Here is a 24,097-nt window from a genome sequence, read left to right on the forward strand (position 1 = left end):
AGAAGATTTCAAAGGGCGTCTTGAGAAGACAAAGAAAAGTATTATACTGACCTGTGCAAAGAGCTGGAGATGGAAAACCAAAAGGGAAGAACACGCTCGACGTTTCTCAAGCTGAAAGAACTGAAGAAAAAATTCAAGCCTCGAGTTACAATAGTGAAGGATTCCATAGGGAAAATATTAAATGATGCAGGAAGCATCAAAAGAAGATGGAAGAAATACAGAGAGTCATTAAACCAAAAAGAAATAGTCAATATTCAACCATTTCGAGAGGTGGCATATGATCAGGAACCTATGTTACTGAAGGAAGAAGTCCAAGCTGCTCTGAAGGCATTGGCGAAAAACAAGGCTCCAGGAATTGATGGAATATCAGAAATATGGAAGACAGCTTCCTGGTCAACTGACTGGAAGAGATCCATATTTATGCCTATTGCCAAGACAGGTGATCCAACCGAATGTGGAAATTATAGAACAATATCATTAATATCACACCCAGCAAAATTCTGCTGAAGATCATTCAAAAACATCTGCAGCAGTATATCAACAGGAACTGCCAGAAATTCAGGCTGGTTTCAGAAGAGGACGTGGAACCAGGGATATCATTGCTGATGTCAGATGGATCCTGGCTGAAAGCAGAGAATACCAGAAGGATGTTTACCTGTGTTTTACTGACTATGCAAAGACATTCGACTGTGTGGGTCATAACAAACTATGGATAACATTGTGAAGAATGGGAATTCCAGAACACTTAATTGTGCTCATGAGGAACCTTTACATAGATCAAGAGGCAGTTGTTTGGACAGAACAAAGGGATACCAATTGGTTTAAAGTCAGGAAAGGTGTGCGTCAGGGTTGTACTCTTTCACCATACCTATTTAATCTGTATGCTGAGCAAATAATCCAAGAAGCTGGACTATGTGAAGAAGAATGGGGCATCAGGATTGGAGGAAGACTCATTAACAACCTTCGTTATGCAGATGACACAGCCTTGCTTGCTGAAAGTGAAGAGGACTTCAAGCACTTACTCATGAAGATAAAAGACCACAGGCTTCAGTATGGATTACACCTCAACATAAAGAAAACAAAAATCGTCACATCTGGACCAATGAGCAACATCATGATAAACGGAGAAAAGATTGAAGTTGTCAAGGATCTCATTTTACTTGGATCCACAATCAACAGCCATGGAAACAGCAGTCAAGAAATCAAAAGACTCATTGCATTGGGCAAATCTTCTGCAAAGGACTTCTTCAAAGTGTTGAAGAGCAAAGATGTCACCCTGAAAACTAAGGTGCACCTGACTCCAAGCCATGGTATTTTCAATCACATCATATGCATATGAAAGCTGGACAATGAATAAGGAAGACCGAAGAAGAGTTGATGCCTTTGAATTGTGGTGTTGGCGAAGAATATTGAATATACCATGGACTGCCAAAAGAACGAACAAATCTGTCTTGGAAGAAGTGTAGCCAGAATGCTCCTTAGAAGCAAGGATGGCGAGACGTGTCTTACATACTTTGGACATGTTGTCAGGAGGGATGATTCCCTGGAGAAGGACATCATGCTTGGTAGAGTACAGGGTCAGCGGAAAAGAGGAAGACCCTCAATGAGATGGATTGACACAGTGGCTGCAACAATGAGCTCAATCGTAACAACTATTGTAAGGATGGCGCAGGACTGGGCAGTGTTTCATTCTGTTGTGCGTAGGGTCGCTATGTGTCAGAACCAACTCGACCACACCTAACAACAACAAGAATAAACTCAGAAAATAAATTTTTGTTTGTTAAAGCCATCCACTTGTGGTATTTCTGTTATAGCAGCACTAGATAACTTAAAAAAAAAAAAAAAAAAGGTATCTAGTAATAAATCTAACCATAAACTAGATGTTAACTTAGACTGTTTTTTTTTCTTTTTCTCCGTTATCCTGGAATTGTCAAGAGCAAAGCTGAGGATGAGAGGCGTCAAGTACACCACCTTCTAAAGAACGCTAACATTTACCACCTACATATGGGACAAGAATCCTCCTTCTAGGGGCTGCAGAAATACCATCACCCACCCCACTCCTGCCCCAGTGCATTAGGAGAGCACTGACAAAGACAAAGAGCAAGGGGTCAGCAGTTGCCTTGTGAGGGGTGTGATACTCGTGGTCAGGTGAGTAGGGTGGGTAGGGCAGTGTTTTCAAGAGGAGGCTAGGAGAGATTGGGGACGATTAACAATGAGTTCTCTAGCTAAGTTGCAAAAGCTGTAGGCAAACATTGATGTTGTCATCCAACTGTGGAAAGGGGGTTCCTAGGAGTGGCTTGGCATGTGTTTCTTGGAGGTTATGGTCATATTCATAGAGTGCTTCCTATTTTTAGTCTGGAGGCCAAAGGTCAGCTAGAATAGCCTGTGTCAGCATGGCTTGAAGACTTTGTGGTATAAAATGACCAAGGAAAAGATGGGCCAATGCGCAACTTGAAGCTGGTTCTTCAAGGTGCTTAGAGATTGTGAAAGGGGACCCCAGTGGTTCCTATGACTCAATATGAAGTTACACAAAAGTTAACAAAGTAATAGGAGCTAAGGTGTTGCCTATGCAGACAATAGGCCAAGAAAGACCATCCAATCCAGAAAAAAAGTTGGAGATGTGGATAACTGGCAATGCTGAAGGAGAGAAATGGCTGCCTCTCTTGGAAGTGGTTCTGAACAACAGAGATGGCTGGGGTGACACTGAACTGTATCCCAAGAAAACATGGTACACCACTGTCATGGGTTGAATTATGTCCTTCCCAAAATATGTGTATCAACTTGGTTAGGCCATGATTCCCAGTATTGTGTGGTTGTCCTCCCTTTTGCGATTGTAATTTTATATTAAGAGGATTATGGTGGGATTGTAACACCACCCTTACTCAGGTCACCTCCCTGATCCAAGGTAATGGGAGTTTCCCTGGAGTGTGGTCTGCACAGATAAAAGGAAAGAGAAGCAAGCAGAGAGTTGGGGACCTCATACCACCAACCAAGCAGCACCAGGAGCAGAGCGTGTCCTTTGGACCCGGGGTCTCTGTGTCTGAGAAGCAACTTGGCCATGGGAAGACTGAGGACAAGGACTTTCTTCCAGAGTCGACAGAGAGAGAAAGCCTTCCCCTGGAGATGACACCTTGAATTTGGACTTTTAGCCTATTTTACTGTGAGGAAATAGATTTCTCTTTGTTAAATTCATCCACTTGTGGTATTTCTGTTACGGCAACAGTGGACGACTATGACAATCACCTACACAGAAAAACACCATCAGCAGAAAGAATCAGAAGAAATTAAAATATGGCTAAGAATACCTCCCACCATGGAGACGTATCCAGAAAAATTTCACATCCCCTGTCTTCTTTCCTCTTCCCAACATCAAAGCTATTACACCTTAAAACATGAAGCTATAGGAAGGATTTCAGAATGAGACTACCCCCTTACCATATCCCTAATCCTCACCACCGCTATCGCAGGGAGATAGCTCTAGCCTGTGCAGAGTAAGGGAGCTGAAGATAATTTGAATTAGATATAAATATTAAGCTTTACGGTAGTCTAAACCAAATTTTAAGGAGCCCTGAGTCAATTGTTAAGTGCTTGGCTGCTACCCAAAATGTCGGTAGTTTGAACTTACCAGAGGCTCCATAGGAGAAAAGACCAGGCGATGTGCTCCCATAAAGATTTAGAGCCTAGGAAACTCTATAAGGCAGTTCTACTCTGTCATATATGGTCTTTATGGGTTGGAATTGACTCAATGGCACACAATAACAGACTAAATTTTAATAACTGGAAGTTAAGAAATTTGCCTGAGTTATCATTAAGGGTTGGCAAAGGGAGATTTGACAGAACGTGTTAAATACAGACTGGAAAAAATAAGTCTATTTAATATTAATACTTTTTATTGAGTTAAGAGTATAAGATCTTTACAGAGAATATTATAAAATTTGACTGAAGAAAATAGACCTAAATGAAGAAATATTCTACATTTATGAAAAGGGAAAATTCCATATCATAAAGACATGATTTCTCAAAATTAATCTAAAAACTGTATGCAATTTCAATCAAAATTGCAAAAGGAAATTCAAAGTATTTGACAAATCATTTCTAAAATTCATTTGGAAGAGTAAAGGACCAAGAATAACCAAGATCATTTTTTAAAAGAATCAAAAAGAACTTGGCCTATCAGAAATCAAGACTTAGGAATCTATATACTAATTAGGAAAATATATTGTCGTAGAGAAAGCAAAGATGTCACTTTGAGGACTAAGGTGCACCTGACCCAAGCCATGATATTTTCAGTCACCTCATATGCGTGCAAAAGCTGGACAATGAATAAGGAAAACTGAAGAATTGATGCCTTTGAATTACAATGTTGACAAAGAATATTGAATGTACCATGGACTGCCAGAAGAATGAACAAGTCTATCTTGGAAGAAATACAGCCACAGTGCTCCTTGGAAGCGAGGATGACAAGACTTCATCTCACCGCAATTTGGACATGCTAAAAAAGAAAAAAAATTTTTTTTTTTTTTTTCAGGAGGGACCAGTCTGGAGAAGGACATCACACTTCTTAAAAGTAGAGGGGCAGCAAAAAAGAGGAAGACCTTCAGTGAGATGGATTGACACAGTGGCTACAACAATGGGCTCAAGCATAACATCAATTGTGAGGATGGCTCAGGACCAAGCAATGTTTTATTCTTTTGTACATAGATAGGGTTGCTATGAGTCGGAAACGACTTGACGGCACCTAACAACAACAACAACGACAAAGGAAGACTAATATATCACAAACTCATTCGTACACAGGAATGTGATAAATGAGAGAGGTGGCATTAACAGTTCAGGCGGGGTAGGAAGAACCATGTAATGGTTTTCTGTTCAGAAAGAAAAATATTAGTTTCCCTGTCTCATACTTTAAGCAAAAATAAAACCCAGATAGCTAAAGACTTAATGTGAAAAGCAAACTCTTAAAACTTTCAGAAGAAATTTTATGAAAATATTTTATGATCTCAAGGTAGTAAAAGACATCTTTAACCAAACATGAAAAGCACAAACCATAAAGAAAAATAATTTAAAAATTTGACTGAACATTAAAATTTAAAACTTCTGTAAGGTAAAACACATCATACACAAAGTTAAACAGCAAGCCACAGATTTGGAGAAGATATTTACAGCTTATATAGTTATATATGATTAATATTCATATTTTCTAATGGACTCCTACAAATCAATAAGAAAAAGATAAATATCCTATTAGAAAATGGGCAAAGGATATGGACAGGCAACAGATGGGGAAACTTGAATGATGAACATACATGAAAAAAATGTTCAACTTCACTAGAAATCAGAGAAATTCAAATGATAACTAAAGAGATGTTCTTTCACACTCATCGGAATTGCAAATATTGTTAGACAATACCTATTCTTGTTGGAACTCCCAGACAGGGAATTTTAAAACAACAACGATTACTATGTTAAAGACTCTAGTAGAAAAAGTAAAAAACATGCATGAATAAAAGGGGAATTTCAGCAGGGAGATGGAAATCGTAAGAAAGAGTGAACTGGAAATTCTAGAAATAAAAAACAAAAAAAAAATTGTAAAAGAGTTGTAGAATGCCTTTCCCATTAATAGACTCGACACAAAGAAAGAATCCATGAACTACAAAGATAGGGTGATAGAATTTACCCAAACCGAAACACAAAGATAAAAAACATAAGAGTGGAAATAAAAAAACAGAACAGAGTACGCAAGAGCTATGGGACAATATCAACTTGTCTAGCATATGTGTAACTGGAATCCCAGAGTGAGAAGACAGAGAACAAGGCAGAAGAAAAATCTGTTGAGATAATGGCTGAGAATTTTCTACAAGTTCTACAGATGACTGTAATGACCAGCCAGATTTGATAACCGCTGGGTAAATGGTAGGCTATTCCTCCTTACTCCATAAACTAACAATGCAAGTCAACTGGAAGAGTGGATAGAAGCTAATCAGAAGTATCTGCTATTCACTGTATGAATGAGGCATCAGTCATGCTGACAAGTCAACATAGTAATAGAACAGTAAAGAAGAGGATTTTGTTTAGAGGCCGAAAACTCCTTACGGCAAGTGTGTTTCAGCCTCTGATTTCTAACAAATATTTCTGGAAGAAACAAGACATGTTACACTTCTTAAAAGAGGTGCAGCTGTACTAGTTTCACTCCTCCTTTTTTGAGAAAGTATAAACTACTTTAGACCTATGTCTTTCTTATCTTTGCAGGCATGTAGTAGTCATATGTGCCTGGCACGTAATAACTATTAGTATACATCAGTTGCATGAATGAAAGAAATGAGCAAAAAAGAAAAATGCTACCTGAAACTTTTCACAAAGAAAGCAAAGTTCAAGTACACAGATAGAAAACACTACCCTTTTAGCCTCATGTACCACAATCTACATCTGTATCTCCTTCTTATCTTAAACACGCCACGGAAACTGATTTAGATAATAATGACCTTAAGTATTCATTCTTGCATTATTTTAACGAACATTTACTGAAGCCCTCCTATGAGTTAGGGCTTATACTGAGAGCTGAGGACACAAAAATGAACAAGACATAGTTCTCAAATGCTCACAGTCTGATAGAGTAACATAAATAAATAATTATAATACATTCTAATAAGTACTATTAGAATCAATTATTAAAATGGAAATTATGTCCAAAATATTCTTTTTAAAAAGGCAGAGAAATGCATAGTAGCTTTCAGTAATAACAGTTGTTAAGGACATGGGCTTTCAAATCAGATCTGAGTTCATATCCAGCCTTTACTACTTAAAAGCTGAAACATGGGCCAAGTTACAACATCTCTGGATCTCAGCATCTTCCTCTGCAAAGTGGAGATACCACCAGTCCTCCTACCTCACAGTGTTGTTAGGAAGATTAAATGAGATAAAGAATGTAGAATACTACATTGTCATGTTCCAGGAGAGTGTCTGGCACGAAAACACTCAATAAATAGTTGATTAGTGGTAATCAACTGTAAAAAAAAAAAAAAAATTTTTTTTTTTTTTTAGTGGTAATATGTCCTTTACCCATTTAAAAAAAAAAACCCATTGCTGTCGAGCCAATTCCAACTCATAGTGATCCTATAGGACAGAGTAGAACTGCCCCCAGAGTTTCCAAGGAATGCCTGGTGGATTCGAACTGCTGAACTTTTGGCTAGCAGCCATAGCACTTAACCAGTATGCCACCAGGGTTCCATGTCCTTTACGGTATGTAAAATCTTAACCCTCAATTATCTGGTAAGGAGACCTATCCAGAAATATTTCCAAAGATTCTGTACGGCTAACATTTTATTTTAATAAATATGTACTGTATCAGGAACTGGGAGTAGAAAGATGAGTAAAGACACAGTCTCTACACTCCAGCAGAGGTATTATCAGTGAAAGGTGTTAGAGTACCATTTATAATCAACAAAGAGTCTATAGTCACCAAAAAGTTAAAATAGAATTTAAGCATAAATAAACGCTTCAAATACACTTGCCTTCCCTCAGGCAAGAATGTTTCACAGTAAAGTGCCACTGGGGAATTTTGATTTATGGTGAAGTTTTTGCAAGTTTTACAACTTCAAATGGCATATGGTAGGTCCCCAAGCAGTAAATTGGGAGCCATTTGACAGACCTGTCACTTGCTTTTTCTTATTCCTCAAAAAACTCCAGGGATGCACTGTCTCCATTTATGTAAGCCTCTGAATCTATGCTTCTGAACACTTTCCTTTGTTAGTTAAAAATAACCTGGGCTTTTCACAGCTTTCTTTGTTTTGTTTTGATGTGTCTTTAAACGCGGCTGCATGCAGTCTCATAGCAAACAGTTTAATTGTGAGCGTAAAGAACTCAGCTGAAATTTGGAAACGGTGCATTTTACGTAACTCATGCTCAATGTACAAAAATGTTTGGCTTTTCTTGTTTACTTTTTATAAGTACCAAAAAAAGGGGGGGGGGCTCCACATTAATTTCCTTTTATTGATAAATGGGCTAGCCAGTCTCTTCCAGTAATGATGGCTTGGGCAATTTGAACCTACCCTCTTGCTGAGGACAATCAGAAAAGCTGAAGTAAATATTAAAGATATATGCTTGAAGCCATCTGAGTGATAAAAAGACACACAAAAGGCAGTGCTCTTTGATGGTTAACGGGGAGGTGAGAGGAAGGGAGGGAAAATCGATTGCTAGATAGCAGACACTTGTTATTTTTAGTTATGGGAAAGGCAATACCCAATATGGGTGAAGTCTGCACAACTTGTCCAAGGTGAATGAAGGCACTAAGAAGTATACAAGAATAAGGGATAATATCGGCAAATACTATAAGATACAATTTTGCAACAACAATAATGACAATCAAAAAAATATGTGGGTGGTTACATAGGTAGACATGTATGCATATATGTGTAGGTGTTGCCATTGGGTGCTGTTGAGTAGGTTCTGACTTATAGCAACCCTAAGTAGAATAGAAGGAAACGCTGCCTGGTTCTGCACCATCCTAACAATGGTTGCTGTGCTTGAGCCCATCATTGCAGCCACTGTATCAGTCCATCTCATTGAGGATCTTCCTCTTTTTCGCTGACCCTCTACCTTACCAAGTATGATGTCCTTCTCCAGGGACTGGTCCCTCCTAATAACACGTCCAAAATACATAAGACAAAGTCTCGCCATCCTCCCTTCTAAGAAACATTCTGGCTGTACTTCTTCCAAGACGGATTTGTTTTTTCTGGCAGTCCATGGTATATTCAATATTCTTTGCCAACACCATAATTCAAATACATCAATTCTTCTTAGACCTTCCTTATTCATAGTCCAGTTTTGACATAAAGCTATTAAAAATACCATGGCATAGGCGGGGCCAAGATGGCGCACTAGGTAGACGCTACCTCAGATCCCTCTTGCAACAAAGACTCGGAAAAACAAGTGAATCGATCACATACATAACAATCTACGAACCCTGAACAACAAACACAGATTTAGAGACGGAGAACGAACAAATACAGGGAAGCAGTGATTGTTTTCAGAGCCTGGAGCCAGCGTACCAGTCAGGTAACTTTCGGCGCCCGATTTAGGGCAGAGCCCAGGGGAGCAGACGGCACAAACAAGGGGCCCAGCCCTAGCCCCCGAACTCACTTCGGGAGGGGGTCCAGCCGGTTTGCACAGGCGGCGTGGCGACAGAGCTGGTGGGAGAAGTCCCCGGGAGGCAGTGACTGGTCTTGGAGCGGGGAGAGCAGCGTCCCAGCTGGGACACGCGGTCACAGCACAAGCATGGGGAGCTGCTCCACCCACCTTGTACTAACCCCGGGAGGGGGACCAGCCGGTTCGCGGGGGCGGCACGGTGACGCTGCTGGCGGGAGGAGGAGTCCCCGGGAGGCAGCGACTGATTTTGGAGTCAAGAGTGCACCGTCCCAGTAGGGGAAACTTGATGTTGGGCGTGGGGCTGGCAGCGGAGGATCTGACCTTGACTCCAGCGGACCAGACCCCCCGGGGGCAATCTCCACACAGCCAGCACACATAGGCAACGCGCCCCGCGGGAATCTCAGATATAATACTCATTCCAAGCAAGACAAGCAACTCTGGCTATATTCTGAGGTGCTACTCTCCTATCTCTCTGATCCCTCCCCCACCCTCCCCAGGCGGCTTCATTAACATCCGAATAGCCTGAGCCAGAGGGAGAACTCTGATAGGGATCTGACTGCATTTTTTTTTTAGCGGATTTTCTGGAAAAACTAGTTTCCCAGTGATGGCTCGGAGACAGCAGTCCATATCAAACCACATAAAGAAGCAGACCATGACAGCTTCTCCAACCCCCCAAACAAAAGAATCAAAATCTTTCCCAAATGAAGATACAATCCTGGAATTATCAGATACAGAATATAAAAAACTAATTTACAGAATGCTTCAAGACATCACAAACAAAATAAGGCAAACTGCAGAAAAAGCCAAGGAACACACTGATAAAACTGTTGAAGAACTCAAAAAGATTATTCAAGAACATAGTGGAAAAATTAATAAGTTGCAAGAATCCATAGAGAGACAGCATGTAGAAATCCAAAAGATTAACAATAAAATTACAGAATTAGACAACGCAATAGGAAGTCAGAGGAGCAGACTCGAGCAATTAGAATGCAGACTGGGCCATCTGGAGGACCAGGGAATCAACGCCAACATAGCTGGAAAAAAATCAGATAAAAGAATTAAAAAAAATAAAGAAACCCTAAGAATCATGTGGGACTCTATCAAGAAGGATAACCTGCGGGTGATTGGAGTCCCAGAACAGGGAGTGGGGACAGAAAACACAGAGAAAATAGTTGAAGAACTCCTGACACAAAACTTCCCTGACATCATGAAAGACAAAAGGATATCTATCCAAGATGCTCATTGAACCCCATTTAAGATTGATCCAAAAAGAAAAACACCAAGACATATTATCATCAAACTCGCCAAAACCAAAGATACAGAGAAAATTTTAAAAGCAGCCAGGGAGAAAAGAAAGGTTTCCTTCAAGGGAGAATCAATAAGAATCAGTTCAGACTACTCAGCAGAAACCATGCAGGCAAGAAGGGAATGGGGCAACATATACAGAGCACTGAAGGAGAAAAACTGCCAGCCAAGGATCATATATCCAGCAAAACTCTCTCTGGAATATGAAGGCGAAATTAAGATATTTACAGATAAACACAAGTTTAGAGAATTTCCAAAAACCAAACCAAAGCTATAAGAAATACTAAAGGAAATTGTTTGGTCAGAAAACCAATAATATCAGATACCAGCACAACACAAGGTCACAAAACAGAACGTCCTGATATCTACTCAAATAGGGAAAGCACAAAAACAAACAAATTAAGATTAATTAAAAAAAAAAATACACATAACAGGGAATCATGGAAGTCAATAGGTAAAAGATCACAATAATCAAAAAGAGGGACTAAATACAGGAGGCATTGAACTGCCATATGGAGAGTGATACAAGGCGATATAGAACAATACAAGTTAGGTTTTTACTTAGAAAAATAGGGGTAAATAATAAGGTAACCACAAAAAGGTATAACAACTCCATAACTCAAGATAAAAGCCAAGAAAAACGTAACGACTCAACTAACATAAAGTCAAACACTATGAAAATGAGGATCTCACAATTTACTAAGAAAAATGCCTCAGCACAAAAAAATATGTGGAAAAATGAAATTGTCAACAACACACATGAAAAGGCATCAAAATGACAGCACTAAAAACTTATTTATCTATAATTACGCTGAATGTAAATGGACTAAATGCACCAATAAAGAGACAGAGAGTCACGGACTGGATAAAGAAACACGATCCATCTATATGCTGCCTACAAGAGACACACCTTAGACTTAGAGACACAAACAAACTAAAACTCAAAGGATAGAAAAAAATATATCAAGCAAACAATAAGCAAAAAAGAAGAGGAGTAGCAACATTAATTTCTGACAAAATAGACTTTAGACTTAAATCCACCACAAAGCATAAAGAAGGACAGTATATAATGATAAAAGGGACAATTGATCGGGAAGACATAACCATATTAAATATTTATGCACCCAATGACAGGGCTGCAAGATACATAAATCAAATTTTAACAGAATTGAAAAGTGAGATAGACACCTCCACAATTATAGTAGGAGACTTCAACACACCACTTTCGGAGAAGGACAGGACATCCAGTAAGAAGCTCAATAGAGACACGGAAGACCTACTTACAACAATCAACCAACTTGACCTCATTGACTTATACAGAACTCTCCACCCAACTGCTGCAAAGTATACTTTTTTTTCTAGCGCACATGGAACATTCTCTAGAATAGACCACATATTAGGTCATAAAACAAACCTTTGCAGAGTCCAAAATATCGAAATATTAAAGAGCATCTTCTCAGACCACAAGGCAATAAAACTAGAGATCAATAACAGAAAAGCTAGGGAAAAGAAATCAAATACTTGGAAAATGAACAATACCCTCCTGAAAAAAGACTGGGTTATAGAAGATATCAAGGAGGGAATAAGGAAATTCATAGAATGCAACGAAAATGAAAATACTTCCTATCAAAACCTCTGGGACACAGCAAAAGCAGTGCTCAGAGGCCAATTTATATCGATAAATGCACACATACAAAAAGAAGAAAGAGCCAAAATCAGAGAACTGTCCCTACAACTTGAACAAATAGAAAGTGAGCAACAAAAGAATCCATCAGGCACCAGAAGAAAACAAATAATAAAAATTAGAGCTGAACTAAATGAATTAGAGAACAGAAAAACAATTGAAAGAATTAACAAAGCCAAAAGCTGGTTCTTTAAAAATACCATGGCTTGGATCAGATGCACCTTAGTCCTCAAAGTGATATCTTTGTTTTTTAACACTTAAAAGAGATCTTTTGGAACAGATTAACCTAATGCAATATATCGTTTATCTCTTGGCTGCTGCTTCCACGCGCATCGATTGTGGATCCAAGTGAAATGAATCCTTGACAACTTCAATTTCTTCTCCATTTATCATGGTGTTGCTTATTGGTCCAGTTATAAGGATTTTTGTTTTCTTTATGTTGAGGTATAATCCATACTGAAGGCTGTAGTCTTCGATCTTCATCAGTAAGTGCTTCAAGTGCTCTTTGCTTTCAGCAAGAAAGACTGTGTCTCTGTATATCACAAATTGTTAATAAGTTTTCCTCTTGAACATAGAGCAGTTAAAGCAAATGAAAGAAATGATTAAGTAAAAGAGCTGAACAGAAGATTTCAAAAGGCAGCTCGAGAGGAGAAAGTACTATAACGAAATGTGCAAAGACCTGGAGTTAGAAAACCAAAAGGCGAGAACACACTTGGCATTTCTAAAGCTGAAGTCCTTGTTTATGTTTGGGGTCTTAAAAAGGTATTTGCAATGAATAAGTCATTGGTCTTGCAAAATTCTATTATGCAATCTTTGGTGTCTTTCTATCACCAAGGTTATATTTTCCAACTACCAATCCCTTTTGTTTGTTTCCAGGTTTCACATTACAATCACCAATAATTATCAATGCATCTCGAATGCATGTTTGATATATGTGTATAGGAAGGCACACATGAGAATATGGGTGTGTATCTACAGGTGCATCTGTAGGCAGATTGTACCTGGCTACCACTACCAACCATTCTGACCAGGGGCACAACTAAAGGTCCTGGACAGAAAGGCAGAAAAATGTAGAACAAAACTCAAATTCCTAAAAAAGGCCAGACTTACTGGACCAGTAGAGACTAGAGGAACCCCCGAGACCATTGCCCTAAGGTATCCTTTGAATTTATAACTGACGCCACTCCTGATGGTAATCTTTCATTCGAACAATAGACTGGCTTACAAAATAAACAATATCAACTGTGAATACTGTGCTCCCTTAAATAATCAACTATATGAGACCAAATGATCAACAACTAAAAAACATTTACCCTAAAACAAAGATGAGAAGCTAAGGAGAGGCAAGGAAGCTAGATTAATGGAAACAGAACAAAAATAATGGAAATAATGAGAATGTTGACACATTGTGAAAAATGTAACCAATGTCATGGAACAAGTTGTATAAAAATTGTTAAATGTAATCTTTCACCTAAAACACAATAAAATATTAAAAAAAAAAAAAAGAAGAATTACTAGGGAACAGTGTTTGGGGCCACTTTTTTCATGGAGGATTTTTATTATTGTTGAAGGAGTTGCTGAGAAAAAGAGCAGTCTTTTGACACCCTCGAGGTGCTAGAAGGATAGGAACTGGAGTCTGGCACTGACCATCAGTGGAGGCTGGGTAGACTTCTCACTTTAGGTTGAAACCCTAAAGGGCTACACCCTGTAAGTAAGGTTGAATCAGAAGCAGGGAAGAACAACACACTATATAGGAGAAGCCAGTATGACTGGACCAAAGCAAAAGCTAAAAAGTTTCCTGGACACATCCAGAGACAGAGGGACAGGGTAGCTGGAGCTGAGGCCTGGAAACCATAGTTTCAGAGGACATCTAGGTCAATTGGCATAACAAAGTTTATTAAGAAAATGTTCTGCATCCCACTTTGGCGAATGGCGTCTGGGTTCTTAAAAGCTTGAGAGTGACCACCTAAGATGCATCAATTGGTCCCATCCCAGTTGGAGCAAAGGAGAATGAAGAAAACCAAAGACACAAGGAAAATATTAGCCCAAGAGACTAAAACCAAAAAAAACTACAAACCTGTTGCTGTCGAGTTGATTCTGACTCATACTGACCCTATAGGACAGAGTAGAAGTGCTCCATAGGGTTTCTGAGGAGCACTGGTGGATTCAAACTGCCAACCTTTCAGTTAGCAGCCATAGCTCTTAACCACTACGCCATCAGGATTTCCAAGAGACTGAAGGACCGCATAAACCAGAGACTCTGCCAGCCTGAGACCAGAAGAACTATGTGGTGCCCAGCTACCACCAATCACCCTCCTGACTGGGAACACAACAGAGAGTCCCAGATGGAGTGGGAGAAAAGTGTGGGGCAGAACTCAAATTCACATAAAAAGATCAGACTTAATGGTCTGACAGAGACTGGATGAACCACTGAATCTATGGCCCCCAGATGCTCTGTTAACCCAAAACTGAATCTATACCTGAAGCCCACTCTTCAGACAAAAGTTAGACAGGGGTATAAAACAAAAATCAATACACGTGAGGAGTGTGCTTCTTAGTTCAATCAGATACATGAGACCAAACAGATGGCTCCTGTCCAGAGGCAGGATGAGAAGGCAGGAAGGGACAGAAACTTGTTGAATGAACACAGGGAGCCCGTGGTGGAACAGGGGAGTATGCTGTCACATTGTGGGGATTGCAACTAGTATCACAAAACAGTATGAGTATAAATTTTGGTATGAGAAATTAACTTGAGCTGTAAACTTTCACCTAAGGCACAATTGAAAAAAAAGAAGTAGACAAACCCCGCAAAGATTGCAATTCTACTTTGAAATATCTCCATTCCTAAAACTGGACCAAGGTAATCCTATAATAGCCTGGAAGTAGCAAAAGCAAATCTCCTCTGGAAGATATCATAAAAAAGCCCTCAAATGATTTCTACAAGCATAAATAACTGGGTACACAAGGAGAGATGACAACATAAAGAAAACCAACAAAAATAATGGGTATTAAAAATAGAACCCCAGATACTGGAATTATCAGACACCAACCATAACTATGCGTACTAATGTTCAAGGAGATAAAAGACAAGATGGAAAAATTTGACAGTGAACTGGGAACTATTTACAAATGTAAATTCTAGAACTAATAAATATATAGCAGAAATTAGGTACTCAATTTATAGGTATAGTAGCAGTTAAGATACAGATTTAAGTGAATTAAAAAACAGGTCAGAAGAAAGTGTCCAAATGAAACATGTAGACCACAAAATGGAAAATCCAGAACAAAGATTGAGAAAAAAGGAGAGTAAGAAGCTCCAATATATGAGTAACTGAAATTCCAGGAAGAAAAGAAAGAAAATAGGGGAGAGCAATTTTTTAAGCGGTTACTGACAGCATTCCAAAACTGATGAAAGATATCAGCACAGATTCAAAAAGCTGTTTGGATTCCAAGCCAAAAAAGAAACTATAATTTCACCATAGATTCTACATATATGAAAAGGACAATAATAGAATATGATGGACAACTTTATGTAATAAATTCAATTTAGATAAAATGTACATGATTGAAAATCTGAATAACTCTATATCCTTTAGACGAGTATCCTTTATGGGGAAAAAAATACCCCACAAAGAAAACACTAGGCTCAAATGGTTTCACTAGTGGATTTTACCAATTAAAAAAGAAATAATACAAATATTATACAAACTCTGAAATAGAGGAGAGGACACTTTTATGAGGCCAGCATAATCCTGATACCAAAATCTGACAACGACACCTCTCTTGAACAGACACAAAAAAATATTTAGCAAATCAAATTCAGCAATGTAAAAAGGTTAATACCTCGTGATCAAGCAGGGGTTTATTCTATAAATGCAAGGTTGATTTTAATGCCTGAAAACCAAATCATTTCAATAGACACAGAAAAAGCATCTGACAAAGTTCAAGTCAAAATAAAAAGTCTCAGCAAATTTGGATAGGAAGGGAACTTTCTCAATCTGATAAAGGGTGTGATGGTTAAAGTTGTGTGTCAACTTGGCTGGGCCATGATTTTCAGTGGTTTGGCAGTTATGATGTAGTTTGGCAGTTGTATAATGATGTAATCACCTCTATAATGAGATCTGATACAATGTGATCACCTCCATGATGGGATCTGCTGTGAGCAGCCAATCAGTTGAAAGGGGGTTTCCTTGGGTGTGTGGCCTGCATCCAACATAGGTGGACTTTCTGGCAAGGTTCATGAGATTTTGCTCACTCTGGATCCTGCAGCTGGCTCCTGTTCATCTGACCTTCAGTTCTTTGGACTTGACCTAGCACCTTACCTGCTGTCTTGCCTGTTGATCTTGGGATTCATTGGTCTCCACAGCCTGTGAGCCAGAGACCTGCTATCTGACCTGACAATCTTAAGTTTGCTAGCCCCTGCAGCTACATGAGTCAGGAGAAGCCTCCAGCCTGACTCACAGACTTGGGGCTTTCCAGCCTCCACGTGAGCCATTTCCTTGAAATAAATCTCTCTCTATACATATATTTATATGCTTTACTGGTTTTGCTTTTCTAGAGAATCCAGCCTAAGACAAAGGCCATCCACAAAATCACTACAATTAACATCATACTTAATTGTGAAATATTGAATGCTTTCCCAGTCCTGTTCTTCCAGGATCCTATTTTTTTTTTATATATATATTTCTAGGGAAACCCTAGTAGCGTAGTGGTTAAGTGCTACGGCTGCTAACCAGAAGGTCAGCAGTTCGAATCCACCAGGCACTCCTTGGAAACCCTGCAGGGCAGTTCTACTCTGGAAAATGAAATTTAAAAACATTTAAAATAGTGTCAAATCCAAAATACTTTAGGAATAAATTTAACAGAAGACATGCAAAACCCCTGCACTGAAAACTATAAAGCACCACTGAAATGAATTCAAGAAGACTTAAATAGATAGATCATGCTCATTGACTGGAAGAGCCAATATTGTTAAGCTGCCAATTCCCCAAACTGAGCTCTAGATTCAACTCAATTCTGGTCAAAACATCAGCATTTTTTTTTTTTTTTTTTTACAAATTCACAAGCTTATTTTAAAATTCGCAAATAAAGGGCCTAGAAAATTCAAAGCTATCTTGAAAAAGAATAAAGTTGTAGAGTTTACACTGCCTGTTCTAAGACTTACAAAAGGTACCAGTAATCACAGCTGTATAGTAACAGCAGAGGAGAAATGTATCAATGGAATACTAGAGAGCCCAGAAAAAAACTCACTCATATAGTTACTTGATTTTTTATAAAGGTACCAATGCAATCTATGGTAGTCGTGAAAATGCACCATTCATATCTGCTGGGCAAAGCACAGCTGACTGATGGCCCCTGTTGTTGCCCTTCTGGACCTATTCACCATGTTCATGGCAGTCCAAACTTAACTCATGCTGCTTTCAGGTAATGGTTGAGTACAGAAAGCCCATTTCTCTAACGGACAACTTTGGCGTGAGGACTCCCCAGAGGCCTGGCCAAAACTTTAGAATTGCACTGCAGTCTATGACACTTCTCAACCCCAATCCTTTTTTTTTCTCATCTCCTTTCTATCTGAATGCCCCCCACATGCCTTCTCTGGTCCTTCATAAGTGCTCCCCCCAATAAATCTCTTGCACATCTAATCCAGCTTGGCATATGCTTCTCAGAGAAGCTAACTACCATAGGTGGTGATAGGAGTGTCTGAGAACACAAGTGGTAGGATGAAATTTTGGACTGGCTCACTCACTGCCTGATGAGCAAAGAGGACACCATCCTGAGTGTTATGTAGGGCATGGAGAATCCCTGGCACAATGTGGCAGCCAAATTGCTAAAGATTTCACCAATGGTGACCTGGGAAAGCATCCTGGGGAGGGAATTGCCCTGGCTTGTGCAATGATTCAGGCATTTAAATAATAGGAGAACAATGCCTACAAGGGCAGTGGGTTTCGGTGATTATTGCTAAATTGCTGTGATGCACTGCAAAGGGATAATGAGAAAGTCAGGACTGTTAACAAGCAGTTATAGTCTAAGTGTGAGAACAGAGGCTTTATTTCTTCTGTGGAAGCACAGACAAAGCTGAGCAGCAGACTGAAGACCTGATCATTAGAGTTGTAGTGCTCTAGAGACATTTAAATGGTCAACTAAGGCAGGTTCGCCATACTAAGACAGGAAACCTTGCATGAGGACACATGGACTGCATGGCCACTGTTGTAAACATAAAAGCTATGTAATGGGCTCCCACTTACCAATGCAAATCTAGCGATTGCTGCCTCTCAACATCCAATCTAAGCAGCCAATAGGATTCTAAAATTTATATAAAAATGCAAAGGGCCAAAAGTAGTAAAGATAATAACAAAGAAAAAAAACAAGGTGGATGGACTTGCTTTTCTGGATATCAACACTTAAGGCTATATCAATTAAAACAACTGTGCTATTGGTGCAAATATTGATCAGTGGAACAGAATAAAGTCTATAAACAGACTTACGTGTCATGTATATCTATACCATCACCAAACATCCCTGGCCGGGTGGCACAAATGGTTTGTGCTCAACTAACCAAAAGGTTGGCCGTTCAAATCCACCCAGTGGCGCCAAGGAAGAAGGATCTGGAGATCTACTTCTGAAAGATCACAACCATTAAAAACCTTACGGAGTACAGCTCTACTCCAAAACACATGGGTCGCCGTAAGACTGAATCGATTTGACTGCAACAGGTTTATACAGTCATATATCAACATAAATACCTGTGTATTTTATCTGTGTATATGTATTTTTCATAAATTGCTGCAGAACAGTGAAAGGTAAAACAGCAAATCCTCTAGAAGACCCTAACATAAGAATCATTTATAGCCTTGGCATAGGGAAATATTTTTTAAATATTTAAATATTATTTTTTAAATAGGATACAAAAAAACCAACCATAAAATCAGATTGATATATGGACTATGTTAAAATTAGTAACTTTTTTTCAAAAAACACCACTAAGCCACAGAGGGAGAATATATGATTAATAAACACATGAAAAGGTGTTCAACTTAATTAGTAATCAGGGAAAAGAAAATTTAAACCATAATGAGATAATGCCATATACCCACTAACCAAAACAAACAAAAAACACCAAACCCATTGCCATCAAGTTGATTCCAACCCATAGCAGCCCTGTAGGACAGAGTAGAACTGCCCCACTGGATTTCCAAGGAGCAGCTGGTGGATTCGAACTGCCAAATTTTGGTTAGCAGCCAAACACTTAACTACTATGCCACCAGGGCTCCACATACCCACTAGAGTTGCTAAAAATTAAATAGAATAATACCAGAGTCTGATGAAGATGTGGAGCGACAGCAATTTTCAACTGCTGGTGGAAGTATAAGTCACATAACTTTGAAAAATAGTTCAACATTAACTACTAAAGTTGAGAGGTATATAACCTGTGATTTGGTAATTGCACTTCTAGGTATATATTTAAGAGAAATGCCTATATGTGAATAAGAAATACAAGCAAAAATGTTCAGAACTGTATTATTTGTAAAATCCTCAAATTGCAAACTAAAATATTCATAAATAGTAGAATATATAAATTGTGGTATATTTATAGCATGAAATATTACACAGCAATGGTAATGAACAAAACACAGTGTAGCTGTTGTCTAGGACTGCTGTAACAAATATCACAATCTTTTTTATTGTGAGACATGTGTACAGAAAAGGGCATAAATTTTTTAGTTCAGTGATCAGTCAGCATGAATGCCAGTGTGACCACTATCCAGGTCGAGAAATAAAATATTGCCATCATTCCAGGAAGGACCTCTTTAACAAACTGAAATTTATTCTCTCACAGTTTAGGAGGCTAGAAGTCTAAATTCAGGATGCCAAGGGGAGGCTTCCTCTCTTTGTTGGCTCTAGGGGAAGATCTTATTCATCAATCTTCCCCTGGTCTAGGAGCTTCTCTGCAAAGGGATCCCAGGTCCAAAGGACACGCTCTGCTTCTGGCTCTTCTTTCTTGGTGATAATGAGGTCCCTCTCTGCTCACTTCTTTCTTTTATATCTCAAAAGAAATTGACTCAAAATACAACCTAATCCTTTAGATTATGTCCTGCCTCATTAGCATAACAGATAGCTCACTCCCAAATAGGATCATAACCACAGGCATAAAGACTAGGATTTACAACACATAAGATAATCATACAGATCACAAAATGGTGGACACGACCACACAATACTGGGAATCATGGTCAAGTTGACACGTATTTTTGGAGGACACAATTCAACATGTAACAACATGGTTGGATCCCACAAATTTTATGCAAGAGCCAGATATAAAAAACATATACTGGAAGACCCCATTTACATAAAGTTCAAAAATTAGCCAAAGATTGAACTATAGTATTCAGAAACACATGCTTAAGTGATAAAAATTCTAGATAGAAGTAAGTTAGTGATAACCATCAATCAGGAAAGTGGTTACCCTTACGGTTGGAGTTGACATAAGGGATGACTAGAAGGGGCATAAGAGGTCCTTTCTGGAATGATGGCAATATTTTATTTCTCGATCTGGATAGTGGTTATACTGGTATTCACGCTGACTGATCACTGAACTAAAAATTTTATGCCCTTTTCTGTACACATGTCTCACAATAAAAAAGATTAAACAGCCAAACAAAAGTAATAGGCTGATTTTTGATATCAAGATAAGAAGCCTAGTGCTAGGCTAGTAGTCCCTTCTCTTTATTTGATTTAAATAGTGTTAAGGCTTTTACATTAAATTATCCAGGTTCTTTTAGTGAGGCCATATGCCAGACATTTCTGAGATGGCTGGCTAAGGATAAAGAAAGAGTCTATTGCCAAAAATCAGTCTACATAGGAACAAGTCCATATAGGAATCAAATCTAAAAACTTGGCCTCATTTTAACATGCTCTAAAAAATAAAACTAATAGAATCAAATGTAAGTATTTTTTGTCTTCAAAGGAAAAATGACTCCAGCTGAGAAAGTAAATGAAGCCGATAACTCAGACATGAAAGGGATAGGCAAAATTTCAAATCTCAAAGAGCCTGTTTTTTTTTTTTTTTTTGACAATTTATACACATTTTGTTTTGCAACATTTGTGAAATCCCCTCAATGTGACAGCTATCTACTCCCTTCCTCCCTGGGCTCCTCGTTTCCATTCACCCACCTTTCCGGCCCCTTCCTGCCTTCTGAACTTTGTTTTTGGGCAAAAGCTGCCCTTTTGGTCCCGTATAGTTGCTTGTTCTGAGGAGCCCATTCCTCACTTTATTCACTTTATAGGCCTGTCTATTGTTTGGCTGAGAGGTGATCTCTGAGAGTGGGTTCTCTTCCAGGTTTGAAGAGTGTCTAAAGGCCATAGTCTTGGGGGTTCCACCAGTTTCTACCAGATCAGTAAGTCTGGTCTTTTTTATGAATTTGAATTTTGCTCTACATTTTTCTCCCACTCTGTCCTGGAGCTTCTATTGTAATACAGATCAGAGCAGTTGGTAGTGGTAGCTGGGCACCATAGAGTTCTTCTGGTCTTAGACTAGTGGAGGCTGTGTTTCGTGTGGTCCATTAGTCCTCTGGGCTAATTGTTTCTTTGAGTCTTTGATTTTCTTCACTCTTCTTTGCTCTGGACAGCAAGAAACCATTAGATGTATTTTAGAAGGCCACTCCCAAGCTTTTAAGACCCCAGATGTTGCACACCAAAGTAGAATGTAGAACACTGTCTTTATGGACTATGTTATGCCAATTGACCTAAATGTCCCCCGAGACTATGGTCCTAAGCCCTAAGCCTAGTGATCTAGCCACTCAAGGTGTCTGGTTAAGGCTAACATGTTTTCATAATTTTGCCTCCTGTGTGCTCTACTATACACATGCAACACCTACAAATATGTATGTAGAAATATCCTCTGCCTAGCCTATATATGCTTCTTGTTGTACTCCCATGTGCCATCCCACACCTCTTCAGGTTACATATCTACCTATGTATACACTCATAAATTACTGCTATCGCTCTCGCAAAAAGACCAGGCTTAATGGTCTGACTGAGACCAGAGGGGCCCTGAACCTTTGATAGCCCAAGATTGGAACCATTCCCAAAACCAACCCTACAGACAGGGATTGGCCTGGACTATAAGACAGACAATGATGCTCGTGAGGAGTGAAATTTGTGGCTCAGGCAGACACATGAGACTATGTGTGCAACTCCTGTCTGGTAGCAAGATGAGAAGGAAGAGGGGGACAGGAGCTGGTTGAATGGACACAGGGAATACAGGGTGGAGAGGAGGAATGTGCTGTCTCATTAAAGAGAGAGCAGCTGGGAGTGCACGGTGAGGTGTGTATGGCTTTTTGTGTGAGAGACTTGATTTGTAAGCTTTCACCTAAAGCACAATAAATTAAAAAAAAAATTACTGCTATCTCAGTAACAGTATTTGGTGTTGTTTCCTTTTACTCTTGCGTTCCTCTCAGTGTCTTCCTTTACCTTGGTCATGTTGCTCTGACGTCCCTCTTATTGTACATTGTCTTTCCCTTCACCCAAGTCAATACGTGTCTACTATCTAGTAAGTGATTTTTCCTCCTTCCCCCCCGCCCATCCCTGGTATCATCAAACAATGTTTCTATGTGTAAACCTTTTCTTTTCTTGACTTTTTATAATAGTGGTCTCATACAATATTTGTCCTTTTATGATTGACTTATTTCACTCAGCATAATGTCCTCCAGGTTCATCCATGTTGTGAGATGTTTCATGGATTCATCTTTATTCTTTAACATTGTGTACTATTCCACTGTGTATAAGTACCAGTTTGTCGGTCCATTCATCTGTTGATGGGCACTTAGGTTGTTTCCATCTTTTTGCTATTGTGAATAATGCCGTGATAAACATGGGTGTGCATATATCTATTCATATCATGGCTCTTTTTTTCTCTAGGATATATACCTAGTACTGGGATTTTTGGATTATGAGGTATCTCTATTTCTAACTTTTTAAGGACACACCATACCATTTTTCACAGTGGTTGTACCATTTTGTAATCCCACCAGCAGGGTATGAGAGTTCCAATCTTCCTCCACCCTTGCCAGCATTTATTTTCTGGTTTTTGACCATTGCCATTTTTCCCGTGGTGAGATGCTACCTCATTGTTTTGATTTGCATCTCTAATGGCTAATGATCTCGAGCATCTCTTCAAGTATGTGTTAGCCACCTGAATGTCTTCTTTGGGGAAGTGTCTGCTCATGTCCTTTGCCCACTTTTTAATTGGATTGTTTGTCTTCTTGTTGTTGAGGTGTTAAAGTTTTCTATAAATATTAGAGATTAGTTCCTTGTCAGTTGTGTTGTTGCCAAAACTTTTTTTCCAGTCTATAGGTGGCGTAGTGGTTAAGAACTACGGCTGCTAATCAAAAGGTCAGCAGTGTGAATCCACCAGGTGCTCCTTGGAAACTCTATGGCGCAGTTCGACTCTGTCCTATAGGGTTGCTATGAGTCAGAATTGACTCGATGGCAATGGGTTTGGTTTTTGGTTTTAGTAGGTTCTCTTTTTACTCTTTTGGAGGTCTTTTAATGAGTACAAGTGTTTAATTTTTGGGAGGTCACAGTTGTCTAGCTTATCTTCTGCTGTTTGTGTGTTTTTAGTTATGTTAGATGATCTATTTAGGCCATAAATTAGGGTGCCTAGGTTTGCCCGTATTTTTTCTTCCATGATCTTCAGTTTTAGGTTTTACATTTAGGTCTTTGATTCATCTTGAGTTAGTTTTTGTATACGGTATGGGGTATGGATCCTGTGTCATTTTTCTGCAAATGGATATCCAGTTGTGCCAGCACCCCTTGTTAAAGAGACTACCTTATGTCCATTTAATGGATTTCGGCCCTTTGTCAAATATCAGCTGTCCATGGTGGATGGATTTATTTATGGGTTCTCAATTCTTTTCCACCAGTCTATGTGTCTGTCATTGTTGTACCAGTACCAGGCTGTTTTGA

Source organism: Elephas maximus, chromosome 1 (assembly GCF_024166365.1).
Source record: "Elephas maximus indicus isolate mEleMax1 chromosome 1, mEleMax1 primary haplotype, whole genome shotgun sequence".
NCBI lineage: Eukaryota > Metazoa > Chordata > Mammalia > Proboscidea > Elephantidae > Elephas > Elephas maximus.